At 42.7% G+C, this 19,675-nt stretch overlaps 1 protein-coding gene across 3 annotated transcripts in view; it reads right to left on the reverse strand.

Moving 5' to 3' along the window:
- The window catches only part of LOC110504059 (CUE domain-containing protein 1), a 45,065-nt gene extending 26,702 nt beyond the window's left edge, over positions 1-18,363 (reverse strand). Inside the window, exon 1 of one of the 3 annotated variants that reach the window (XM_036961416.1) lies at positions 18,129-18,363. The gene's annotated coding sequence lies outside the window, so the exon portion shown is untranslated. The remainder of the gene's footprint in view (positions 1-18,128) is intronic. The other 2 variants (XM_036961415.1, XM_036961417.1) reach the window with 2 other exon arrangements.
- Positions 18,364-19,675: the final 1,312 nt, after the last annotated feature.

Below are 19,675 nucleotides of genomic sequence, written 5' to 3' on the forward strand. Positions count from 1 at the left end.
AATAACAACAAACTCACTCTAATGACCTCTAAGGATGCAACGGCTGTTATAACAGCCATCTGCATGAAAGAGCCAGAGATCCGGGACACCTCGTCTACATCTAGAGGAGTGGGGGTAGATTTGAACAGTCATAGGCCCAAAATACAAAAATATACCTCCAATGTAGCTGTACACATCAACAAACATTGCTTTATATAATAAAACAAGAAAGACATGCGTACCACTACTACATGTACAAAATGCAGCCATAGCTGCAGTAGGCCTACACATAATTTACACCTACCAACACGCACAGGTCAGCACGACAAGATGAGCACCAGTAGCTTATCAAAGATTCTTACAGGCTTCATAGCTTAATCTTCAATAATTACAACTACAGGCTACATTTCTGTCGAATTTGTAAAAATTGTGACACTACGCAATGAGTGTAACCAAGCTGCCACTTCTCAATGTGCGCAATATTTTCAGAAAAGCAAATTATCAAACTAAATGCATATTCTATAGTCGTAGCTGATGTGAAATTTCCTACATGGCAGTAGCTCATTTGAATCTGCTGCAAAGAGTAAATGCCCATTCCGAGAGCAAGACACACACAAAATAGCAAGAGAGCAGGGAGGGGACGAAAATGTAGGCTGTGTCGTTTTCTTAGTATTGACATAGGCTACTGTAAAAGTTATCACATAATGAATGTGTAATACACATTAATGATGGAGTGAAGGTTTGCTACACACGGTATTGGTCCTACATACAAAAATGGAGGCCTATCTGAAACACAGCCATGTACACAACAACTGTCATTTTGCCATAAGAAAGCACTCAATGTTGAAGAGAAGTCCCACGAAGACTCGTAGCCCAAGATGTGCTCATTAAAACCGCATACACCTTAACCATAGATTCAGGAACATGGACAGAAGGCTACCGCGTCACCTCAGAGCACAACTAGTAGGCTACATTGGTCATTGTCCCTATACCCATCAAATAAAGCAAAACTAATATATCTCAACAGCAATTAGACCCACAAAAGCAAGCAATGACATATCAATGCATCTTTTAGATTGAAGTAAACATCAAAAAGGCCTAAACTATACATTACATAAAAATACATCTGCCAAACAACCAGTAGACTTACATGAGGGAAAACCAATTAATTCATTATTAATAATTCTGCCATGTCGACCGGGGCCATAAAGGTTGTAGATTACCATTTAGATGAGTTGCAGCCTCCTCCATGCGGTGTTGAATCTCGTGTGAAGTTTGATTCCATTCTCCTTCCTGGAGAAATGTACTTGTCAGGTCTCTTTCAAATGCCAGCTGGACAAGCTTGGCTTTTCGTTGATGTAACATGCTGAGTCTGTGTTCACTGCTATGCGTTCTTCAGAGTGGAGAAGGAATTTTCGCACATTGCTGTAGATGTCCCAAATGTGAATATGAATCAGTTTCAGTGCAAACAGCACAGACGGCAATGCTGACAAAGGCCCGACGTGTCTTTAAAGAACACTGAGTGAGGTCCATATGTTGTTGCTAGCTGTGGTTGCGATTTCACTTTGTTTCTTGCAAACTCTGCTTACACGGTTTAGTTTTAGTTAGAGCCAAGAGGTTGTCAGATGCTAATGGCTTGTGTAACAAAGGTGCAGGGGCTTGTTGTGATGTTACCCTCGTGCTGTTGGTGCTAGGTCCTGGCTCTTCTCAATCTTGTTGGTCAACAGTTAGAATGTAATACCTACCCATTCCCCAACTGGGGTGTGTGGAGGGGGGGGGGGGTGGGGTGGTCCTAGCCCAGCTTTGCCACCCCGTAGGGCCATCTCTGGCTAGGTCTGTGACTGTCATGGAATTGTGGATGATGGTTATTGGTCAGCTAAATGACACGGTCAAGGTAAAAAACACATTTTCTCCTCTCCTCCTCTCAGAGAAGGGGGTGTTGCCTAAGCAACCAAATAATTGTTTGCTACAACACCTTGCTTGTTTCAGCAAGGAGCGACAAAGTTCAATCACTTTGTAGAGGCCATGTAACAGCAGAAAAACACATCCTCACGAATGCCTGGAGGTTCCGTCTTCAGTCAGCTGTTCGTTCCACCCCAAAAATGATTATAATAATACGTTACGAAGGTTGTTTGATTTTCATGACGGTCTTCATCCATAACCGTCGGTTAGGCTACGCGGTTATATGGTAATTACACTAGCCCAAGCTACAGCCATGTCACAGGGAAAAAGCTGCACACGGCACGCACACATTTGTTTTATCTTTACTGTGTCTAATGAAGAGCAAGCGTTCTCAGATTGTGCACATGATGTGGATTAAAAAAGGGATCATATCCTGCCTGCATGTTGGCTGCAGGCCAAGCAGGACAGCCAGATGTTGCAGCTCTTAAAAAACACCATTTTGAAAAGCAGGCTTTGAATCCAGTGCTTGGGCCAGTAGCGTCACCACCGACTCACTCACTACAGCTGCTTATAAAGAAGCAGAAAATCTAAAATGTTTACAATGTTTATTAATATGAGAAGTCTGATTCAAATAGTTAATTGAACATCTGTAGATATTCAAGAAGCATGAGGACCACAGGGAATACATCCAGGTGGCCCTCATTATCAAATCTGTCCAAGTCTACGTTTAGTTTGTGTTACCCTCACACAATGAATTCTTACACTGCTACCAGGTTCACATTGACACCAGGCCCAGGGGCTCGCAGACTTCCAATAGGGATGATTCCATGGGACAGGGGTTGGACTCTGTGCCCCTCTGTAAACAAGACCTCTTCCCATCTCATCTTGTTTTCACAGCTGACAAAAAGGAGCCCAAAAGCAAGCAGAAAGAGTCCATTTCAACAGAGCCTGGTCCAGCCATGATCCCTATCCCCATTAGCACAACAGAGCATCGTGTAGCATTACAATGGGAGCATCCGGCCATGCCCTGACTGTACTGAAGACTAATCCATAAACATAACATTTATTCAGTCATGTGGCTTTGAGTTACAGGCCTTTCAGGGTAATTATATTCTCACTGTTATCTTTTATGCACACCAGCCCTGCATTCATCTATTTATCTGGCTATTATGTTTATAGCATTATCCTTTTTCAATAATTATTTGACATGGCATAGTAGTCCAAATCAAATCTCATCCATCACTTAGAAAGGAAAAAGCTACAAGTCATTGCATGTGATGTGTCCAATAAAAAGCACATAAGGCCTAACTGTCTGTAATTTTTATCTATTGTGAAACCTAATAACATATATTTTGGAAACAACTGGCCTCCACTGATTTGCTAAGACTTTGGTGCCACAGAGAGAGGACCTCAATCACTGTGAGGAAATGGGAAACAGCACAAATAACAGGAAGTTGTCAGATGAGATAACCCTTCCACAACAGAAGCAGAAGAGAGAGAGAGACGCCTTTAGCGGGGTGGGGGCGAGATGCTGCGAGTCAAGAGAAAGGTCATTGCTTAACACTCTGGGACAATCATCAGATGTCTTGATATGGAATGGAATCAAGTTGTATTGGTCGCGTACGCATATTTTGCAGATGTTAACGCAGGTGCAGCTACAACAGTGCAGTAATACCTAACAATACACACAAATCAAAAACCTTTAAATAAAGAAATATCAGAACAAGCCATGTCTGAGTGCGGAATATAAATATATGCGTACAGTGGCTTGTGAAGGTATTCACCCTCTTGGCATCTTTCCTATTTTGTTGCCGTACAACCTGGAATTAAAATACATTTTGGGGCGTTTGTATCATTTGAGTTACACAACATGCCTACCACTTTGAAGATGCTAAATATTTTTTATTGTGAAACAAACAAGAAATAAGACAACAACAAAAAATAACAGAAAACTTGAGCGTGCATAACTATTCACCCCCCCCAAAGTCAATACTTTGTAGAGCTGCCTTTTGCAGCAATTACAGCTGCAAGTCTCTTGGGGTATGTCTCTATAAGCTTGGCACATCTATCCACTGTTTTTTTTGCCCGTTCTTCAAGGCAAAACTTCTCCAGCTCCTTCAAGTTGGAAGGGTTCCACTGGTGTACAGCAATCTTTAAGTCATACCACAGATTCTCAATTGGATTGAGGTCTGGGCTTTGACTGAGCTATTCCAAGACATTTAAATGTTTCCCCTTAAACCACTCGAGTCTTGCTTTAGCAGTTAGGGTCTTTGTCCTGCTGGAAGGTGAACCTCCGTCCCAGTCTCAAATTTCTGGAAGACTGAAACAGGTTTCTCTCAAGAATTTCCCTGTATTTTGCATCATCCGTCATTCCTTAAATTCTGACCAGTTTTCCCAGTCCCTGACGATGAAAATCATCCCCATAGCATGATGCTGCCATGACCACCTTGCTTTACTGTGGGGATGGGTGTTCTCGGGGTGATGAGAGGTGTTGGGTTTGCGCCACACAGCTTTTTCCTTGATGGTCAAAAAGCTAAATTTTAGCCTCATCTGACCAGAGTACCTTCATCCATATGTTTGGGGAGTCTCCCACATGCCTTTTGGCGAACACCAAATGTGTTTGCTTAAAGTGGTCCTATGGACAGATACTCCAATCTCCTCTGTGGAGCTTTGCAGCTCCTTCAGGGTTATCTTTGGTCTCTTTGTTGCCTCTCTGATTAATACCCTCCTTTCCTGGTTCATGAATTTTGGTGGCCGGCCCTCTTGGCAGGTTTATTGTGGTGCCATATTCTTTCCATTTTTTAATAATGGATTTAAATGGTGCTCCATTAAGTTTCAGATTTTTTTTATAACCCAACCCTGATCTGTACTTTTCCACAACCTTTTCCTGACCTGTTTGGAGAGCTCCTTGGTCATCAAGGTGCTTTGCGGTGTTGCAGACTCTGGGGCCTTTCAGAACAGGGGTATATATATACACTGAGATCATGTGACACTTAAATAAAGTCTACCTCTGTGCAATCTAACTAATTATGTGACTTTTGAAGGTAATTGGTTGCACCAGATCTTATTTAGGGGTTTCATAGCAAAGGGGGTGAATTTTTTATTTTATTTTTTATTTTACCTTTATTTAACCAGGCAAGTCAGTTAAGAACAAATTCTTATTTTCAATGACGGCCTGGGAACAGTGGGTTAACTGCCTGTTCAGGGGCAGAACGACAGATTTGTACCTTGTCAGCTCGGGGGTTTGAACTCACAACCTTCCGGTTACTAGTCCAACGCTCTAACCACTAGGCTACCCTGCCGCCCCATACATATGCACGCACCACTTTTCAGTTTTTTATTTTGTATTATCTTTTGAAACAAGTACATTTTTTTCACTTCACCAATTTGGATGATTTTGTGTATGTCCATTACAATAAATCCAAATAAAAATACATTTAAATTACAGGTAGTAATGCAACAAAATAGGAAAAACACCCAGCGGGATGAATACTTTTGCAAGGCACTGTACATAATGGTGTGTATAGACCATATGACAAACTGCCAGTCAATACATTATTGAACGAAACATTCACAAGAGACTTCTAGACATTGTCTGTTGGCCTAAATCTCACGCATGCAGGCTGTAACACATAACTCTAAATTCTGTAGAAGTATCAGACAGAAGGGCTCATGATATAGCTCATTTAACAGGATTCTAAAGATGGTAGTTTTGTCATTATTCAGAGGACCTAAAAAGAGGTTTCCGGAATTAAAAAAGGAAATGTTGCATTCAACAACACTGCATAATTTGCACATTGCTCATGCAGCCCCAGCCAACTACAACATCTTGGCGAAGGGATGACAGAAGTGATAGGGAAGAGGAGCAAAGACCAAGTGATAGCGAGGTGTGGTGTAATAAATCACACAGTCGGTCATGTCTGGCTCCAACTGCCTCCTCCAACCCAGAAGCACAGAGGCTTTTAGCAGCCAGTCAGCAGTGGGACTTGAGAAATATGGAGTTTTAATGGACAAGGAGAAACCAGAACGGCAAATGCCTTTGGTCACACATTCATTTTGAATGAAGTGCAGTTCCTGTGGAGTTTAACCCCCCCATAAGGCCCCAGCTCTTTTTCCCTACTCGTCTGTGGAATTACACTGCTTCTCCATAACTTACATACCACATTCACACGTTCCAATAACATTTATTGTGATTGGACTAGGTCTACAAACTGGCCTCTTATCAAGGGTACAATAATAACATTGTAATATTTCTTCATTTTGATGTGCATTGTCAGGTACACCGAATGTGCTCTTTCCATGACAGACAGACCGGGTGAATTCAGGGGAAAGCTATGATCCCTCATTGATGTCACTTCAATCAGTGTAGATGAAGGGGAGGAGACAGGTTGAAGGAGGATTTTTAAACCTTGAGACAATTGACACATGGATTGTGTATGTGTGGCATTTAGAGGGTGACCGGGCAAGACAAAGGATGTAAGTGCCATTGAAAAAGGTATGAGGTGACAGGCATACCGATTTCAGTGTGTCAAGAACTGCAACGCTGCTGGGTTTTTCATGCTCAACAGTTTCCTGTGTATCAAGAATGGTCCACCATCCAAAGGACATCCAGCCAACTTGACACAACTGTGGGAAGCAATGGAGTCAACATGGGCCAGCATCCCTGTGGAACACTTGACACCTTGTAGAGTCCATGCCCTGTCTTATTGAGTCTGTTCTGAGGGCAAAACGGGGTGCAACTAAATATTAGGAAGGTGTTCCTAAGGTTTTGTACACTCGGTGTACTGCACTGTTGGAGCTAGAAACATGAAGCATTTTGCTACACCTGCGATAACATCTGCAAAATGTGTACGCGACCAATAAAAATGTATTTGAACAGCAGCTTTGGATTGGTGAATTGTTCCAACTTCCAGGTCATTGAGGTGAAAATCTAAGCGTAAGAAAAGAAGGGAAAAGCGCTGCCTGCCTCCCTGAACCAACTACAGTAATCACTTGTGACCCATAAGCATGGTGGGAGTGGGACAGAAAGTAGACACAACAGAGCACTGAACCAAAGCCTAGTGACTACTGTGACAGTGGCAACCCATAATCCTTCCTGTTCAATGACCTGGTTCTGGGGAAGGATGAGGAAGAGTGTGTGTGAAAGAGAGGAGAGCGAGCAAGAGGGAGCGATAGAATGTGAGTGTGTGCCTGACTGAGTGAGTGGAGGGCACATCGATGTCAGTGGGAGCGTTACTGGAAATGTCAACCCCCCCTCTCCCATTTGTCCTCCTCCTCTTCCTGTAAGCCTTAAATGTGTGTGCCTGCTGCATCTGTCAGAACACACGTTATAAAACTAATAATGACAACCATGGTTGTAGCAGGCCCTTTCTGGGCCATCTGTCACGCAGGGGAATAGGGAGTTTTTACCTCCTACTACCCCAGGGAGAGAGTTGAACGATTCACTGAGATGATTCATAGATCTAATTTCACACAACCAGGGAAGAATGCGCTTTAGATGCCCTTCAATGAAATGGCAAATAAATGGCTTGTTTATTTTTTTACTGGCAAAGCAGAAAGGAGAGTGATAGAACAAAACTTACCAGCCAAAACGTTGGATGTTAATACCATGGTTGCAAAGACTAAGTGAAAGATGTCATGATAAAACAAGAGAGATTGAACAAATGTAGGGCTACAGCAAGTAGTGAAAACAGCCCATAGACAGACCATACTAGTCAGTTGGGCCCCGCCCAAATCTTTCATCCTCTTAACCACACAGAACTCTGGGATAGAGGAGAACGTTCCATATGTGGCATCACATGGTCACTGATGAGTACCATCGGGTGATAGAAGAGGAGGGGGGACAACATGGGAGAGGGGGTTATCCAGATGGGCCTCACTCTGGCCCGTCTGCCTGCCTTTCCCAGCATCCCCTGGGAGGGCCAAACAGAGGGTCAGGACTCAGGAGCCATATGCAAATCAGGGGACCCTGTGAAGGGGGAAGGGAGTGGCAGCACCTAGCTGGGGCATGCAGCCGTAAAGGAGAAGATGCAGGTCAGGGGACCCTGTGAAGGGGGAAGGGAGTGGCAGCACCTAGCTGGGGCATGCAGCCGTAAAGGAGAAGATGCAGGTCAGGGGACCCTGTGAAGGGGGAAGGGAGTGGCAGCACCTAGCTGGGGCATGCAGCCGTAAAGGAGAAGATGCAGGTCAGGGGACCCTGTGAAGGGGGAAGGGAGTGGCAGCACCTAGCTGGGGCATGCAGCCGTAAAGGAGAAGATGCAGGTCAGGGGACCCTGTGAAGGGGGAAGGGAGTGGCAGCACCTAGCTGGGGCATGCAGCCGTAAAGGAGAAGATGCAGGTCAGGGGACCCTGTGAAGGGGGAAGGGAGTGGCAGCACCTAGCTGGGGCATGCAGCCATAAAGGAGAAGATGCAGGTCAGGGGACCCTGTGAAGGGGGAAGGGAGTGGCAGCATCTAGCTGGGGCATGCAGCAGTAAAGGAGAAGATGCAGGTCAGGTTTTTTAACATGCCTCCTCCTCCATCAGTCTTTATCTCTGATCTGTGGATGTACAGACCATTGGCCTTGTAGGAAGAGAGAGAGATCCAGAAGTTATGGTGGTTTCCTTGCAGATAGAAATAAAACCGTAGAGAACTGACACAAATCCACTCAATTTCATCAGTATGCAATAAAAGAGCAATTACTAAGGCACTATGTAACAGTGTAATAAACAGTGTTACTACACAGAAGGATTTCCGTTAGTAAAATGTGGTGTCAGACATGACCGGGAAGATTTTTTATTTACCATTTGAGAAATCTATCAGACCCATATGCACTGGGTTAGTAATCCATTAGGGCATCCAACCACGGTGCTCAGAATGACACAAATCACATTTACATTATGGTAATGCATCTTAACAGAACATGTAACTCATGTAATGAAGCAGCCAATAAAACAGCACTTTCAAACATTTGCCAAAAAACTATTTTGGAGAACACCATTCTTAACAGCACACCTGATAGTGGTTCCATATGTGACCGATAAAATCTCTGTTAGAAAGAGGGGGATCTAAAGACGCAACAACTGCGATGGGTTGCTAATACGACCAGGATTGTACATTTGGCTTCTGGATAACCAAAGAAAGTTGATATGAAATCCAGTAGAACGGGAGAGAAATGAAATGCCGGTCCAATAGGGAAGTAAATGGAAATACATTTGATAAATTCATTATAAATCACTCCTGTCTATACATAAATACAAATCATTAAAAATACTTCAACAGCAAGTATGACTTAGCCACAGAGGACTCGAGGACAGGATCATTAGCTTATTTGAAAAACCTCATAGGCCTATGCATATTTGGGTAGCCCGCAATTTGGGCAGCGACCGTGGCAATAGGCCTGCCTAGCTGATTATGGAGTTGCAGCTGTCAGCGAAAAGCATCTAAAATATATATATGTGTGTGACTATAATGTTTCTTGAGTATAATTAAAACAAGGGGTATGTGGCAAAGACGTAGGGGAGTCTCTCCAGAATGGCTCAGCTGTCTCCCGCCAACTCTTGCACATTCATTGTGTGTATGGTTTGCCCTCTGATACATTTTTTAAAATCAATTCCCCATAACATATGTCATCAGTAGTAAATGTACCGTTACTCATCATTTGGTTACATACATTTCTGTTATTGCATTTATTAAATGAGTTATTTACCGTTTTCATTCTCACAGTTGAAATGTTGTCTGCAGGGTTCAAAACAAGTTTATTTCATAACCATCATTTGCGAGATTTGTCATTTTTTTCATTGTCTTTTGTTTGGAGTGCCCCATATGTCTCGTTTCTCTGTCCTGATAATGTTGAGGTAGCAATTTATCAGGAGGTGCTGCAGCACCCTCAGCACCCCTACATGTTGAGGTAGAGATTTATCAGGTGGTGCTGCAGCACCCTCAGCACCCCTACATGTTGAGGAGGAGATTTGTCAGGAGGTGCTGCAGCACAGCACCCCTACATGTTGAGGTAGAGATTTATCAGGAGGTGCTGCAGCACCCCTACATGTTGAGGTAGAGATTTATCAGGAGGTGCTGCAGCACTCTCAGCACCCCTACATGTTGAGGAGGAGATTTCTCAGGTGTTGCTGCAGCACTCTCAGCAACCATACATGTTGAGGTAGAGATTTATCAGGTGTTGCTGCAGCACCCTCAGCACCCCTACATGTTGAGGTAGAGATTTCTCAGGTGTTGCTGCAGCACCCTCAGCACCCCTACATGTTGAGGTAGAGATTTATCAGGTGGTGCTGCAGCACTCTCAGCACCCATACATGTTGAGGTAGAGATTTATCAGGTGGTGCTGCAGCACTCTCAGCACCACTACATGTTGAGGTAGAGATGTATCAGGTGTTGCTGCAGCACCCTCAGCACCCCTACATGTTGAGGTAGAGATTTCTCAGGTGTTGCTGCAGCACCCTCAGCACCCCTACATGTTGAGGTAGAGATTTATCAGGTAGTGCTGCAGCACCCTCAGCACCCCTACATGTTGAGGTAGAGATTTATCAGGTGGTGCTGCAGCACTCTCAGCACCCCTACATGTTGAGGTAGAGATTTATCAGGTGGTGCTGCAGCACCCCTACATGTTGAGGTAGAGATGTATCAGGAGGTGCTGCAGCACTCTCAGCACCCCTACATGTTGAGGTAGAGATGTATCAGGTGGTGCTGCAGCACTCTCAGCACCACTACATGTTGAGGTAGAGATGTATCAGGTGTTGCTGCAGCACTCTCAGCACCCCTACTTCCCGCGGCTATAGTAGAAAAGTGTTTTTTTAACATCCATTGTGAATGATAATATATTAAAACTATGAAGGGAAAAGGAGGATATCTAGTCAGTTGTACAACTGAAATGTGTCTTCCGCATTTAACCCAACCGCTCTGAACCAGAGAGGTGCAGGGGGCTAGTTCCTCAGAGTAAGCTATTTGAAAAATATTTCCAACAGTCTCCCCTTCAATAATCACCAATCATATAGGCTGTGTTCCATAGGCTTATGTCTTTAGCCGCCAATAGATCACCGTGTATCAATGTGTCCATATGGCAGAGGCTGTTTATCAAATCCAATTTTATTTGTCACATGCGTTGAATACAACAGGAAAATGCTCACTTACAAGCCCTTAACCAACAATGCAGTTAAGAAAAACAAGTGTTAAGCAAAAATAGATACGTTTTTTAGAAACATATTTTTAATTTTTTTAATTAACGAGCAGCAGTAAAATAACAGTAGCGAGGCTACATACAAGGGGTACCGGTACTGAGTCAATGTGCGGGGACACAGGTTAGTCAAGGTAATATGTACATGTAGGTAAAGTTCAAGTGACTATGCATAGATAATCAGAGAGTAGCAGCAGTGTAAAAGAGGGGGTGGGATGGGGGAGGACAATGCAAATAGTCTAGGTAGCCATTTGATTAGCTGTTCATGAATCTTATGGCTTGGGGGTAGAAGCTGTTAAGAAGCCTTTTGGACCTAGACTTGGCGCTCCGGTACCGCTTGCCGTGTGGTAGCAGAGAGAACAGTCTATGACAAGGGTGGCTGGAGTCTTAGACAATTCTTAGGCCTTCCTCTGACAGCGCCTGGTATAGAGGTCCTGGGTGGCAGGAAGCTTGGATGTACTGGGCCGTACATACTACCCTCTGTAGTGCCTTGTGGTCGGAGGCCGAGCAGTTGCCATACCAGGCAGTGATGCAGCCAGACAGGATGCTCTCGATGGTGCAGCTGTAGAACATTTTGAGGAACTGAGGACCCATGCCAAATCTTTTTAGTTTCCTGAGGGGGAATAGGCTTTGTCGTGCCCTCTTCACGACTGTCTTGGTGTGTTTGGACCATGTTAGTTTGTTGGTGATGTGGACACCAAGGAACTCGAAGCTCTCAACCTGCTCCACTGCCCTGTCGGTGAGAATGGGGGTGTGCTCGGTCCACCTATTCCTGTAGTCCACAATCACCTCCATTGTCTGGATCACGTTGAGGGAGATGTTGTTATCTTGGCACCACGCGGCCAGATCTCTGACCTCCTCCCTCAGGCCTACCACTATTGTGTCATTGGCAAACCTAATGATGGTGTTGGAGTCATGCCTGGCCATGCAGTCATTTGTGAATAGGGAGTATAGGAGGGGACTGAGCACGTACCCCTGAGGGCCCCCCGTGTTGAGGATCAGAGTGGCAGATGTGTTGTTACCAACCCTTACCACCTGGGGGCAGCCCGTCAGGAAGTCCAGGATCCAGTTGCAGAGAGAGGTACTTAGTCCCAGGGTCCTTAGCTTACTGATGAGCTATGAGGGCAATATGGTGATGAACGCTGAATTGTAGACAAAGAATAGCATTCTCAAATACACTACCATTCAAATGTTTGGGGTCACTGTCCATTTTTGTCCATTTATATAACATCAAATTGATCAGAAATACAGTGTAGACATTTTTAATGTTGTAAATGACTATTGTAGCTGGAAACGGCAGATTTTTAATAGGATATCTACATAGGCCCATTATCAGCAATGCGTTCCAACGGCACATTGTGCTAGCTAATCCAAGTTAACCATTTTAAAAGACTAATTGATCATTAGAAAACCCTTTTGCGATTATGTTAGCACAGCTGAAAACTATTGTTCTGATTAAAGAAGCAATAAAACTGGCCATCTTTAGAAGAGTTGAATATCTGGAGCGTCAGCATTTGTGGGTTCGATTACATGCTCAAAATAGCCAGAAACAAAGAACTTTCTTCTGAAACTCGGCAGTCTATTCTTGTTCTGAGAAATGAAGGCTATTCCATGCGAGAAATTGACAAGAAACTGAAGATCTCGTACAACACTGTGTATGACTCCAGCGCAAACTGCCTCTAACCAGAATAGAAAGAGTGGGAGGCCCCGGTGCACAACTGAGCAAGAGGACAAGTACATGAGAGTGTCTAGTTTGAGAAACAGACGCCTCACAAGTCCTCAACTGGCAGCTTCATTAAATAGTACCCGATTAGCTAACACAACGTGCAATTGGACCACAGGAGTGATGGTTGCTGAGAATGGGCCTCTGTACGCCTATGTAGATATTCCATTAAAAATCTGCCGTGTCCAGCTACAATAGTCATTTACAACATTAACAACGTCTACACTGTATTGCTGATCAATTTGATGTTATTTAAGAAATGGACAACATTTTTTTTGCTTTTCTTTCAAAAACAAGGAAATCTCTAAGTGACCCCAAACTTTTGAGTGGTAGTGTAGGTGTTCCTTTTGTCCAGGTGGGAGAGGGCAGTGTGGAGTGCAATAAAGATTGCATCATCTGTGGATCTGTTGGGGCGGTATGCAAATTGGAGTGGGTCTAGGGTTTCTGGGATAATGGTATTGATGACCAGCCTTTCAACGTACTTCATGGTTACAGATCTGATTGCTGCGGGTCGGTAGTCATTTAGGCAGGTTACCTTAGTGTTCTTGGGCACAGGGACTATGGTGGTCTGCTTGAAACATGTTGGTATTCCAGACTCAGACAGGGAGAGGTTGAAAATGTCAGAAGACACTTGCCAGTTGGTCAGCGCATGCTCGGAGTACACGTCTTGGTAATCCGTCTGGCCCTGTGGCCTTGTGAATGTTGACCTGTTTAAAGATCTTACTCACATCGGCTACGGAGAGCGTGATCACACAGTCGTCTGGAACAGCTGATGCTCTCATGTATGCTTCAGTGTTGCTTGCCTCAAAGCAAGCATAGAAGTAATTTAGTTCATCTGGTTGGCTCAAATCACTGGGCAGCTCGCGTCTGTGCTTCCCTTTGTAGTCTGTAATAGTTTGCAAGACCTGCCACATCCGACAAGTGACAGAGCCAGTGTAGTACGATTCAATCTTAGTCCTGTATTGACGCTTTGCCTGTTTGATGCTTTGTCTCAGGCAATAGTGTTTATTTTTAATTTTTATTATAAGCGTCTGGGTTAGAGTCCTGCTCCTTGAAAGCGGCAGATCTACCCTTTAGCTCAATGGGGATGTTGCCTGTAATCCATGGCTTCTGGTTGGGGTATGTACGTACGGTCACTGTGGGGACGATGTCATCGATGCACTTATTGATGAAGCCAGTGACTGATGTGGTGTACTCCTCAATGCCATTTTAAGAATCCCGGAATATATTCCAGTCTGTGCTAGCAAAACAGTCTTGTAGCTTAGCATCTGCGTCATCTGACCACTGTTTTATTGACAGAGTCACTGGTGCTTCCTGCTTTAGTTGTTTGTTTGTTTGTAAGCGGGAATCAGGAGGATAGAATTATGGTCAGATTTGCCAAATGGAGGACGAGGGAGAGTTGTGTATGCGTCTCTGTGTGTGGAGTAAAGGTGGTCGAGTTTTTTTTCCCCTCTGGTTGCACATTTAACATGTTGGTAGAAATTAGGTAAAACGGATTTAAGTTTCCCTGCATAAAGTACCCGGCCACTAGGAGCGCCCCCTCAGGATGAGCGTTTTCCTGTTTGCTTATGGCAGTATACAGCTCATTAAGTGCAGTCTTAGTGCCAGCATCGGTTTGTGGTGGTATGTAGACTAGAGGTCGACTAATTATGATTTTTCAACGCTGATATATTGGAGGACCAAAAAAAGCCAATACCGATTCAAAATCGGTCAATTTATTTATATATATATATATATATATATATATATATATATATATATAAATAATAATGACAATTACAACAATACTGAATGAACACTTATTTTAACTTAATATCAATAAAATCAATTTAGCCTCCAATAAATAATTAAACATGTTCAATTTGGTTTAAATAATGCAAAAACAAAGTGTTGGAGAATAAAGTAAAAGTGCAATATGTGCCATGTAAAAAAGCTAACGTTTAAGTTGCTTGCTCAGAACATATAAAAAGCTGGTGGTTACTTTTAACATGAGTCTTAAATATTCCCAGGTAAGAAGTTTTAGGTTGTTGTTATTATAGGACTATTTCTCTCTATACCATTTGTATTTCATATACCTTTGACTATTGGATGTTCTAATAGGTACTTTAGTATTGCCAGCCTAATCTCGGGAGTTGATAGACTTGAAGTCCTAAACAGGGCAATGCTTGAAGTACAGCGAAGAGCTGCTGGCAAATGCAGGAAAGTGATGTTTGAATGAATGCTGATGAGCCTGCTGCTGCCTCCGCTTTGGACGAGAGGTCAACCGATTAATCGGAATGGCCGATTAATTAAGGCCGATTTCAAGTTTTCATAATAAATCTGTATTTTTGGACACAAACTTGCCAATATGTTTTTTTATTTTTGTAAACAAAAAAATTACACACCTTTATTTAACGAGGCAAGTCAGTTAAGAACACATTCTTATTTTCGATGACGGCCTAGGAACTACCTGTTACGAGAGGGCAGCAAGAAGCCAAGATAAGTTGCTAGCTAGCATTAAACATATCTTATAAAAAACAATAAATCTTAACAAAATCACTAGTTAAACTAGTAATATCATCAACCATGTGTAGTTATCTAGCGTGTCCTGCGTTGCATATAATCGATGCGGTGCCTGTTAATTTCTCATTGAATCACAGCCTACTTCGACAAACGGGTGGTGTTTTAACAAGCGCATTCGCGAAAAAAAGCACTGTCGTTGCACCAATATGTACCGAACCATAAACATCAACGCCTTTCTTTAAAATCAATACACAAGTATATATTTTAAAACCTGCATATTTAGTTCATATTGCCTGCTAACATGAATTTCTTATAACTAGGCAAATTGTGTCACTTCTCTTGCGTTCCGTGCAAGCAGTCAGGGTATAAGCAACAGTTTGGGCCGCCTGGCTCATTGCGAAATGTGTGAAGCCCATTTATTCCTAACAAAGGCTGTATTTCACTGATTTCACTGAAATAATAAATATTTTGTTTTCGAAATGATAGTTTCCGGATTGGACCATTTTAATCCCCAAAGGCTCATATTTCTGTGTGTTATTATGTTATAATTAAGTCTATGATTTGATAGAGCAGTCTGACTGAGTGAGTGAGTGATGGTAGACACCAGCAGGCTCGTAAGCATTCATTCAAACAGCACTTTTGTACGTTTTGCCAGCAGCTCTTCATTGCGCTGTTTATGACTTCAAGCCCATCAACTCCCGAGATTAAGCTGGTGTAACCGATGTGAAATGGCTAGCTAGTTAGCGGGGTGCGCGCTAATAGCATTTCAAACGTCACTCGCTCTGAGACTTGGAGTAGTTATTCCCCTTGCTCTGCATGGGTAACGCTGCTTTGAGGGTGGCTGTTATTCCTGTGTTCCTGGTTCGAGCCCAGGTAGGAGCAAGGAGAGGGACAGAAGCTATACTGTTACACTGGCAATACTAAAGTGCCTATAAGAACATCCAATAGTCAAAGGTATATGAAATACAAATCGTAGAGAGAGAAATAGTCCTATAATTCCTATAATAACCTCAACCTAAAACTTCTTACCTGGGAATATTGAAGACTCATGTTAAAAGGAACCACCAGCTTTCATGTTCTCATGTTCTGAGCAAGGAACTTAAACGTTAGCTTTTTTACATGGCTCTCCAAAACTTTGTTTTTGCATTATTTAAACCAAATTGAACATGTTTCATTATTTATTTGAGGCTAAATTGATTTTTATTGATGTATTATATTAAGTTAAAATAAGTGTTAATTCAATATTGTTGTAATTGTCTTTTTATTTTTAAATTGGACGATTATTCGGTATCGGCTTTTTCTGGTCCTCCAATAATCGGTATTGAAAAATCATAACCTCTACTTTGGACATATCAGAGTTGTCTGTGTTACATGAAAATGTTATCATCCTTGACACAGACATGCTTGAACATCTTATGAACACAATCAATAATGTTGTACTGTTTAGAAGTAACTGGCACAGTTACAGACAGAACACATTTTGGACACACATGATAAATATCCACTATTCTTTCATAATAATAGGTATACTAGCCTTAGGTATACTTGCCAACAAAGCTTATTGTGAAAGCTTTGTTGGCACATGGGAACTTTAATGATATACTGTGCGAGATAATGTAAGGATCTGCATCTTATTGATGGTAAATAAATATTTACAGTGTGGCTTTATTAACGTTGAACCATCACTCCATTGCTCTGGCAGCTGTCTTTGTTCGTGTCACTGACTAAAAATCAGGCATGTGTTGCTTGATCGCTTTATGAACAAATTCCTGTCAACTACAGGTAACTGTCAAAATAAAAGAAACATCGACATAAAGTGTATTGATAGGGCGTTGGGCCACCACGAGCCATCAGAACAGCTTCAATGCGCCTTGGCATAGATTCTACAAGTGTCTGGATTCAACGGCATTCTTCCACAAGAAATTCCAGAATTTTGTATTTTGTTGATGGTGGTGGAAAACTCTTGAGATGCAGCTCCAGAATCTCCAGTAAGTGAGTTAAGATCTGGTGACCGTAAACCACTTATGCTACTTTGAGACCCCTCTTTCAAAGTCACAGATCTACACCCACAATAAAATTAGCTAAATATGTATACGTGACCAATGCAATTTGATCTCTGCTTCTATCCATGGTAGACAAAAAAAAAAGGGCAACTGGACATTTTCATACATGACCCTAAGTATGATGGGATGTTAATTGCTTAATTAACTCAGGAACCACACCTGTGTTGAAGCACCTGCTTTCATTATGCGTTGTATCCCCAATTTACTCAAGTGTTACCTTTATATGCTGTTTGTTTAGGATTTGAGTTTACGATATTAAAACATTATTTGACATGTACTGCTTACGAAGACAGCTAACGTTAGCTAGCTAAATCAGTGAATGCAAGCAAACTAATGTTAGTTGTGTGGATTGCGTTGAGGGAATTAGCTAGCGGAAATACTTTTTAGAAAAACTATAGTATAAGCGAATGCGACAGCATTTAAGGCAAGCAAACACATCTGTTCACTAGTTAGCTAACTAACGGTAACGTTAGCTACTTGGGACACAACAATATATATTTTTATAACTAACATCAACCCTTGTTCTATATGTTACAACTGTACAATCCTGGGACGCTGCTGTTCAGAAGGGCCTCGCTGACTCCCAATTTCAACATAGAAAACAGACAATCCATCAAGGTTCACTTTACCCAGTGTCCTTTAGCTATTCATAATCTTAGTAAATTGTTAACACTTAAAACGTTACTTCGTTGTGTTCTAAATCAGTTAGCTAGTAAAAAAAAATGCACATTTGGTTAGCGTTTACTTGCTAGCTAGCTGGAAAACAGTCAAATGTAGCTAATGTTACTTACTCATTGAAAAGCAGACAAATGGTTTCCGGAGGGGAACTACGACGGTGATTTCTTCTGTCAATGTTATTTTTTATTGCCAAACAGATTGTAGAGGAATCTCTTCAGTGACCGTGTTTTGAAAATCCGAATTATTGCAACAGAGGGATCTCCACGAAACTGTGCCTGTGTTGGCTGATTGTAGTAAACCAGAGCTATGAAAACAATGTCTGCCGGTCGGAGGCACAGAGCCTGCATCATGTTGTCCCAGAAACAAAGAACAACACACCTTCCTAGCGGACAAATGGGAGAAATACAGTAGTGAGCAGAGAGAGGGTCGTTTATTTATGTTAGAGGCTAATGTACTCTTGTGCTTAGCCTCCAGTTGAAAGCATGTATGTTTGAAGACGTAATGACAGAAATGTACTGCACTTTTTACTGAGAAAAAACACATAGGACTACCTTTTCCTTCAGATACCCTATATTGTCCTTTTTTAGGTAAGCAACATATGAGATTGACCCAATTAATCCCTTTGGTGATCCCAATAATGTAGCTAGCAAATTTACAAGATAGCGGCAGTAGTTTCCTTGGTAACCAAACAAACATACTTGCTAGTTTAGCAACCCAAACCATCAGTCCTAGCTTGCTATTATGAAAATCGAATTGAACAATGACAATATTTTCAATTCAAATGTTGCTTTCAAAATTGCTGCGGGGACTTGCTTCCATTCAGCCACAAGAGCATTAGTGAAGTCGGGCACTGATGTTGGGCGATTAGGCCTGGCTCGCAGTCGGTATTCTAATTCATCCCAAAGGTGTTCGATGATGTTGAGGTCAGGGCTCTGTGCAGGCCAGTCAAGTTCTTCCATACTGGTATCGACAAACCATTCCTGTATGGACCTCGCTCTGAACACTGGGCATTGTCATGCTGAAACAGGACATTTTTGCCAGAATGTTGGAAACAGAATATTCTTCCTCCACCAAACTTTACAGTTGACACGAGGCATTCAGGCAGGTAGAGTTCTCCTGGCAATATTTAGGGTAAACTGTCAAGTGTAAATGTGTTTCTGAATGAGAAGTGACAAATGATGTGATGCGTTTCTTGTGACTTGAATGGTAATGAATGGATCCATTATGCTGCCACATGCCAGGGCCACAACACAGTGTATGTGTGGTGGTGCTGGTGGCGGAGTGACGTGAGACTGCAAATGTACACTCACCGGACAATTCAGGGTGATCATCGAACACCCTGAATTATTCGGGGCATTGACTCTACAAGTCGGTAAACGTTCCACAGGGATGTTGGTCCATGCTGACACGATGGCAATCATGCAGTTGCTGCAGATTGGATGGCGCTACACCTTTGACACCAGGCAGGATGGGTCCATGTACTCATGCTGCTTACACCAAATCCTGCCTCTGCCATCAGCATGATGTGTAACAGTACAACTTTAGACCGTCCCCTCGCACAATCTGCACACATCAACAACAGTCACCCACGAAGCATCGTTACCCATCGCTCCACAAAAGCCGCGGCCCAGAGCAAGGTGAACCACTACTTCAAGGTCTC

Source organism: Oncorhynchus mykiss, chromosome 24, assembly GCF_013265735.2.
Source record: "Oncorhynchus mykiss isolate Arlee chromosome 24, USDA_OmykA_1.1, whole genome shotgun sequence".
In the NCBI taxonomy this organism is placed as follows: domain Eukaryota; kingdom Metazoa; phylum Chordata; class Actinopteri; order Salmoniformes; family Salmonidae; genus Oncorhynchus; species Oncorhynchus mykiss.